The sequence below is a fragment of the Trichoplusia ni genome, chromosome 11, assembly GCF_003590095.1.
Source record: "Trichoplusia ni isolate ovarian cell line Hi5 chromosome 11, tn1, whole genome shotgun sequence".
NCBI classification, from domain to species: domain Eukaryota; kingdom Metazoa; phylum Arthropoda; class Insecta; order Lepidoptera; family Noctuidae; genus Trichoplusia; species Trichoplusia ni.
In genome coordinates, this window is record NC_039488.1 from 13,840,659 (window position 1) to 13,850,125 (window position 9,467).

A 9,467-nucleotide genomic window follows, 5' to 3' on the forward strand; every position below is an offset into this window, starting at 1 on the left:
TGTTTAAAAATACCTCTTCTTATTAAGAACCTTTATAAATAATACATGTTTTTTCCAAACATTATAGCGGTCAATTTGATATTAACACAATAACAAAAGTAACTATGACTCACATTTGGCGAAAATTATTTATCAACAAAATGTGTGTCTACACCTGCATTTTATGAATCATCAGTTCACCTATATAATAATTAAAAATCCCCCGACTGACTTAGATTCCGAATTTGTCATCGTAAATAGTATTTTTCTAGATCAGCCCTTTCATTGAATACCTTACTTATTTAGGGAGTTGTTAAGAGGAATGTACGATGCCGCCATTTTTACAAAACTATCTTTGTTTTTATAAAACAAACTGACAAAGATAATTTCGACTAATTCAAGAAATAAAAAAATAAAGCAATGAACTTGCGTCTAATTACTAGGTGCTACGATGTCACAGACAAACACACAGTCATAGGGACGTCAAACTTATATCGTAGGGTCAAACTTATAGAGTCCGGTTGTAATTGCGTCGTCGGGGTTAAAACTGTATAAAAGAGGTTAATGTAAATATATTTTAATGCTACTATAGTTTTTAATTTAAGCAAAATCCTACAGAAATTACTACATAGGATCACCAGTTCGAGGACCTCCTTGGTCGAGTGGCATACGCACTGGTTTCAAGGTGTCGCTAGCTCTGAGGTCTCGGGTTCGATCCCCGGTCGGGACAATGTAAAAATTCTTATTTCTACATTGTCTCGGGTCTGGGAGTTTGTGGTGTCTTGGATAACACAAGTGCTTTAGCAACTTAGTTTGGGTTCAGAACAATGTATGTGATGTTCTCTGCATTTGTTTATTTATTACTTCCATGAACTATGGCGTTGAGGTTTTCACGGGCACAGGTCTTTAGTAGGCTCGCTGGCATTTTACAATTTGCATACTGGACCTTCACTGCCACTTTTTAAGTGCTTTAGCGGCAGGAGCTTTTTATGTAGCTTGTATACTTTCCCTTCTTCTCTCAGACATCTCTATCCTTTGTGATTTCTGCCCACGTAAGCCCCGCACATCTGCCCAGTTTGAAACGGGCATGAGTAAGAAAAATAATATAAATCCCTACTGCAAACGGTTACAATAAAACAATCATTAACGTTAATGACCGTTTAGACTGAAATAATACTTGGATCAACATATCTTTCTGATGAGTCAACTTACCGTTACTACGGATAAGATTGGTTTTACCTAAAGGAACTAATGTTTCATTGAAAGGTAATAGAACGAGAAAATGTGAGGAAAATACTTTTCAACTGAGAAACAGGAAAATAGAAATATTCGATGAATGCAGAAACCGAGCACCATTGCCATAGTAACTACAACCAAGATAATAATATGGAAAAACAATTTTCAAGCCTTAACGTTTATGTTTTATTTTCTTTGTGATTAATGAATTCTTTAATATGGACCAAACCAGTACAATTGCGACAAGGTGGTCTTTAATAACAAAACTTTTTTTCCACCTTCTTTCTAAATAGCTAGCTGATCTAGCCGAAACTCCAGCATTAGATCAGCTCCTTGTCACCACAATACTAAATTGTCATGACTTTTACCTAAACAAATAATAAGTTCAGCTCAATTTTAAATTAGAAAATTGGTTGATAGAATTCAATACATACATGTACAACATCATTCTGGGCGCAGGCCTCTTCTCATACAGCGAATACAACCATAGGCAAGCTAGGATTGTGGCAAGAGTCATCAGGTATCAGAAACTTGTATCATCCATCCTCAACCGCTCAGCTTAGTTCAAGTATTTATAGTTCTTTGTATCAACAGGTTTATTGTTCCTGTATATATGAAGGGTACGTCACCACACAATTATTTATTTTATCAACGTGACGTGCGTATTTCTAAATTCTTTCGTGAATACTGATTAGTCAAAGTGACCTTTGGACTTTGCAATTAAACACATTATTAATAACGTTAATAGCTAATTATAATGGCTTATTTCATATTGATTGTGTTATCTTAACGTATTATCCTTACGTGAAATAGAAGATTCGATACTGATCTTATGTTAACGCCCTACTTGGCGTGGTGTTGCGATTGTATCTATTCCGCGGGTAATTAACTTAAATTATTATAACAATACAGTCTAACGTGTTTGGCTGTCTACATTACTTAGGTATTTTCTACTTTTGCTTATTTTCAACAATTATTTTGTTAATATATCCAAATAAAAATATATAACGATATTGATTTAAAAGTCAGAATTTTTGAAAAATAACTTACATACTGGATACTTGAAACACAAAAGAAAATGTGTGATGATCAAGAACGAAAAAACTCAGATTTTTGTTTGTCAGATCTTACAGTTAATTCATACATATATGATCAAGAATCTAAACAATATTTCCTTTACCAATTCCTTCATTATTTCCTACTTTTAATAAAGGCAGCTATTGGATTATACCGACCAATACTAGGTAAATACCATTAGGATAAAGTTAGTGAAACACTCACTCGTGCCAAAGATAATGACTTCTCAAACTATAATAATCCCATAACTTCGTCGGTTTACCATATTACTATCAGTTATTAAACGATTAAACTTTGATTGATTGCTATGTTATTGAAAACTATTAGAATATTAGAGATTATTTAATAAAGAATGAATATCGTGTGTACTTAGAGACAAACGAATTTAAAACGTAACTTGAGGGAATAAGGTTGAGATTTGTGATTCAGTGTTTTGTATATTTAATGTCATGCTGGATTAATAGTTTGTCTATTATACATTCCTTAGCACTCTAATCAATATATTCATTTCTTTTTTAATATTTTTCTGTGTAAGGCTTACTACTGTTTAACTTGCAACATGTGGAGGAAACACCAGTCAAGAGCGAATTGCACTCTCGCCACTAGAAAAAAAAATGGTTACCCATTAAATTAATGACTACGCACCGTTGATAGATAAATAATTTGTGCCTATTTCAACGATCATGATTCATGAGATAAGGTCTGATTTCAGACAAATGGATACACGAGAACCTTTGGGGTCGGAACCCTACAAAAAATATTTCGAATTAATTTGCTTTTCATACTAAAGAAACGATTCCCAAACAAAAGCGGCCTGACCATGTCTCTACACACAAAGGCCTTGTAAATCTGATTCCAATAGATTAGTATTCCACGTCCGTAGCCGGGACACTCAAAGGCGATATTTGTCCCAGGAAACTGTCCCTTTCACATTTCTGACATTCCGCACTGATTGTCCACCCCTGGTCTAAAATTCCCGAGTGTAAATAAAAATCAATCAACAAGGAACGCATGCGCAAAGCAATTAGTACACGAAGGAATTTCAATCAGGAAATATTTTCGATTTAGATATTTGTGAGTTGTAATGGTCGTTTGTTAGGGTTCCGCGCCTCAAGGCTGAAAACGAACCCTGCTACTGAGAGTCAGCTGTCTATCCGTCAGTCTACCGTCCATCCGTCACCAGGCTGTATAACATGAACTACGATAGCCAGACCGTTGAAATCTTACACAGATAATGAATTCCTGCTGCCGCTAAAATAAGAAATTGTTACTGTTACAAATTTATTTGGCCCTCATCCTATTAGACTAAAAACTGTAAAACGAAGTCGTAAAATACTATCATTCAATCAAATAGACAAAATTAAAAATGAGTGTACAATCTTACCGCATGTAGGAAGCCTAACATTACATCTTAAAGTTAAAGTTTTGTAGTTATAAAAACAAGTCAGCGCTATAACGACATACCTGCTTCCACATCCACAACCGATATAAACAGGTGTTGATAGGCCCAAGCTGTCAACACAAACTACCGAGTTACTTACAAACGTCAACTTAAATATCCACAATCAATCTGCAAAGTAAAGGTATTGAAATGAAACTACTTTTACGGATTTTATCGTGGTTTTATCATGGTCCTGGGCAGTCTGCCCATGATACCTGCAAAGGTGTCGAAACGTTGTGAACTAAAATCAAAAATTAAACCGCGATAAAATCCGTAAAAATAGTTTTATTTCAATGTCTAACATTCGCGTCAACCTAAGAAACCACTAAGTAAAGGTATCGTAGACTCGACAAACTAGAGTTTTGGAGTCCAATGGCCTCACCTAAAATAATAATTCACTTTCCACCATCGTAAAAAATAAAAACCTTTTCCAAATGAGTATAAAGTTAATGGGTTGTGTAGGTACTGTGTATATACAAATTCTCCTTCACAAAGGGTTGCGCTGGCATGCGGCCCGAACTCTCCACAAAGCAAAAAGCCTAATAAAAGTGACAAACAGTTTTGTAAGGAAGGTAACTTTAACACGAGGCAGAGAATGTGAAGGGACTTTATTTAAGAAAACTATATCTAAAATATATTTATTTTATCTCAACTTAAAAATCGTAAAACAATTTCAGTTTTTATTATTAAATGATGTAACGGTTTACTCACGCATATTTATCGGGGGTGCCCTACTAGTTTCGAACCCTTCCAGAGTCCTTAATCATGAGCTGACGCGGCGGGATCGCGACTTGAAACTAGTCGAGCACCCCTGTTAAATACGCGTGAGTAAACCGTTACATCATTTAATAATGGATCAGTCTCACGATAGTTATTATAAAAATTACAGTCTTATACTACAGAAAATGATTCTACGTAATAAATACACGATACTAGAATAGATATATTTTTATGAATAACAGGTAAGGAAATACTCTTCATTATCCTCAAAATTATATAACGATCAGATATAGTTCAACAGTAATTTTCTATTTATGTCTTTACAATGTTTTGTCATACGCTTTAAACTCTAATAAAATTTATCGGTAAAGTTGTCTATCTAATCCTTAAGTACTGGATTGTTCATACATTAATTTTAACTCTGTTATCATGTCTGCCTATTGATAATACTTATTTGTCTCTAATTTCAGTTTTTTATTGTGTTTTTAGTATTTTTTATGACTCATTTTATGTCCGGTTATCAAAGTGCACTTCTTATTATTTTTATAATAAGAAAAATGAATGCGATATGACGTAAATTAACTGTCTTAAAATACACGGCTTTTTTTAAGGTCAAAAATTAAATATGATATAGGTATTAGGTGCGCCTATTTTGTAGGTACAAGGTAAAACCTTATAAATACACCCATTAGAATTAAAACAGATAATAATGGATTAAGATTTCTATCTAAAGCAATATCAGTGAAACCTTGGCAAAAAATGTAAAAACTAAATCAGCTCTAGCCGTCTTAATCTAATAGGTAAAAATGTAACAAAAGAATCTCTAAATGGAATTACACTAATCTGATAAAATCGTTCCGGCTTTTAATCACATTTTTAATAAGAATATCATTTAACAGAATTTTATTACATCGATGAATAATACATAATTTAACATTACCTAAATTGGACATCACTTTCCTTAAACTACTCCACTGTCATACATTTTATCTAAAAACAACTTTTGATCGAATCATCATCATCACTGGCCTAGCCTTTTCACAACTATGTTGGGGTCGGCTACCAGTCTAACCGGTTTCAGCTAAGTACCAGTGTTTTACAAGGAGCGACTGCCTATCTGACCACCTCAACCCAGTTACCTCGGCAACACGATACCCCTTGGTTAGACTGGTTGTCAGACTTTTCAACTTTTGATCGAATACATTGTGCAATTATCAAAAACCGAGGAACTTTGCTCTATTAAACAGATCGTATCGTAGATATAGGTTTACCGTGCTCTACACTTTGTACTACATTAAAACAACATTTGTTTATCAGTAACCGACGTCACAGATACACAAGACTGTAGTTTATAGATAGTGAGTCACTAGATCTGACATGCCTACTGGATTGTGTCATAAAATGTGGGGATTAAAAGAAAATGTTAGATTTCATGGTGAATTTATATTTTTCAAGAAATTAAATATTATTCATTCATAGTCTTCTGAAAACCCGAAAATTAAAATTCTAATTCATTTGAATATGGCTTTTATTAATGCAGTAAATTACTGCTTTATAAGGCCGAAAGCAATATAAAATACCTGACAAAATATTCAGAACCCGTCAAACCGAAGAAAAAGCTAAGCAGTAGTAATAAAACTCAACACGAAATTAATATACATAAATACATCAACGTTTCAATCTAAATCCAAGACAGCTCTTGAAAGGGAACAAGGTTTAATGTATCTTAAGGAACCTCCACATGACGGCGACGTGACGCGCCGAGACCACCGAATTGTCTGTGAATGCGTAAACACTTCCAAACAATCTCGTTCAACGAAAATATTAAGAAAACTCTTCCTTCTTATACGTATGTTGTCATGACGTTGATAAAGTAAGAGAACGTGTCTGCGCCGTGATGTGATATTGTTCGCAGACATTCTGCTGAGTCAGCGGTTGTATAAAAAAGCCATAAAGAAATTAAATTGCAATCACTACTTACGAGTGTGACGTGTGACGAATACTTTCCTGATATATTATCATCGATGACTGTTTCCTGAAATCTGTTTGTATCAGCAATTCCGGCAAGCCTTGAAATTTGCATCATCTAGTTGAGCTAATAAAAAAAGTTTGGGACCAATAAGTGTTTTGTACCTTTTTGACTTGGATGACTGTGAAAAAAAAATATCACCGGTCATTGTTTTTAAATAAACATAAACGAAATATTAGAGATCAAAAGTTAGAAATTGCAACAGTTTAAAATCCAGCATTACATAACATATTGAAGTAACTAAAATTAAAATGATCCTAATTTTAAATGACGATAGAAAAGCGACTAAAAATACACAATACAATACAGAAAAAGCGAAACATTTAGCAATAAATTGGAGCACAAATATTGAAATAGCAGTTCGGAACAGTGAATAACCGGATTAAAATGGCGACAAATAATTAGGTGGGAATAAAGTTTATTAGTTGCATTTCAGTGGATATTCGCTGAGCGTTGATCATGATTCACGGCTCAATAAATTTGCTCGCACTCATATTAGTTACGTCTGAAGTTCCAACTACTGTGTTGTAATGGCAGAAAACTGTCTAGGAAATAGTTTTGTAGAATTTATTGGAGTTCGATTTTAAATTTACACTTCTCTGCGGTGTGTTTCGATCAAGCTTTTACACAAAATTGCTTTTGCAAATATGTGTAGCTTTTGGTGGAATCGAAAATTTTTGACATGTTCGAAATTTGGATTAATGGCATAGTTTCCTTTCTATTCTTCTTGCAAATAAAAGAAAGAAGTTACATTTAGACCACCTTCGATATCTCACAATTACATTTTGATACCTATGGGTAGAATTTCCAAATGATTTCTGATTAAACACCGTCGGGTTAATTTGGAACGCTGATTAAGAGCCACATAGCTCCACCCATGTGCACACAATGCTCGCCAAACAATTCGGAGCGTAAATCTAATAAATCATTTGCGTACCGTTTAGCAACAATTCAGTTCCACGGCGTGTGACGTCACGGCATGTATAACCTCTGTAATTGTGACGCATTGTCCTCCACACTGTACTCATAGAAATACCGCTGAATTATAGCCTATTGTTCAACATATAATGCTTGTTCATTGCTGTATTTTAAAACTATATTTGGTGGTTTTGGTGTAATCATTATGTTATTACGAACTTTTGTCAGTGCTGGTTATATTCAGCAATGATTCAAACTCCGCGGTCCGAAAAGTTTGAATCATTGAATAAGTGTATATCTCGGATTTTCTCTTCAAATTTGAGGATAGGAAGAAACCCTAAGGAAATCAATTGATAAAATTTTTAATTTAATTCTTTATGTAGGGAGTGTCATACAAATAAAGTAACTTTTTAATTAGACAATTATATAATTACTGAGAGAGGAAAAAACCACGAAAACACTCATCGTAATATCAGACAGATTAAAACCTTTGAAATATTACTCACTTATCAGTAATATCGTAATCGTCTATATATTGTAATTTAAAGAAAATGTTACGTTTTCTTGACCGTTATCAACAAATACTGCTTAAACTTGAGGAATACCTACAGCAATTCTGACATCCATAATGTTGACTAATTTTGGTTTCAATGATAAATGATACGTGCATCTATTTATTTTATGAACATTCATGATGACTGTGGATTTTCTTTCTGTTTGCATTCAGAAATGACACGTGATGCATACGTGCTTCATCGCAATTTCAATAATTAACGGATTACCCGCTAATCGATTCCCCTAAACTTTCCGATATGAATCAAAGTCCGCTGTCTGAAAACGTGATGAGTTTGTGCTATCTTATTGATTAAGTAAATATAGCTGCACGCAATTTTGCACCTTATGATGTAACTGCAGGCTTCGACTGTAGAAGGAACGTCCCTTAACCCGTTGTTTTTAAGAATACAGTAAAATTAAATGTCATCAAGTACTATCATTTTTGGAACACACTGTTAACATGTGTGAAGTTATCGCAATACGTAATATGAATTATCAAATTGACTGATTTTATTGATAACAAATTTGATAAATTTTGATAGTAAACCATTTTCCTAGATAACGGCACTATAATATCTAAAAATTTTAAAAAATGTCATGCAAAATAACAACAATGTAAGGGTTAAAGTCAAGGGTGAAAGTTTAAAATCTTTTCAATTAATGTAAATATTATTTTTGTCCAAAGGAAGGCAACAGCGGTAACAATCACGTTACCAACATAAAACCTTCTTTGATAGATCTATCAAAAAACAATGGAATGGTTACAGTTGTCCTAAACTTTAGTACGGTCAAGGCCCTCGTAAACTTATAATGAGGTCGAATACGAAACAAGAACAAACCCTCCGGGACAGATGGTACTGTTAACAAAGTGCTGATTTTTCTTTCTGGCAATGTCATCCAATGTTAATTGATTGTCCGGGATTGTCGGCTGACTTTCAAATTGAGAATTGAGCAACTTATTCTTTTCCTTTTTTCGATATGTTTCAATTGGTTTGAAGATTATTGGATCAATTGTTGTTTGATTTCCACTTTGATCTTTATCCCAACATCTTTTGTTTTGGATTTAAATGAATTCTGAAATTGTTTCTTTTTTAATTCTCATTTTTATTCCAACTGTAATCTGGTCTTCTCAATTCTTTTAAAAAACGCGATTAATATGATGCATGTAACAGCGAAAACAAAATATCAGTGGAAAATCAGACTTTGCTTCGATTCCGTAAATAAATGTCTAAAATTGTTCAATTTCGGGCAATTTCGGCAGATTCTTTCCAGTACTCGTGTAACTTAATTACTTATTGGCACCAGGGAGAGGAAAACCAAAAAAAAAAATTAGGCAGAAGGTTCATCTCATTCAAATCAGAAATCACCATCTATGAAGAGTAAAAAGGCACAATTAATAGTCCACAAAATCATTAGACGTGAATTAGCTCCATATTTGCTCTTATTACATTTTTCATTATGTTTCTGAGTACGCTCGTACACTAGAGTAAAATTTTGCCGCTTCCCAAGTAA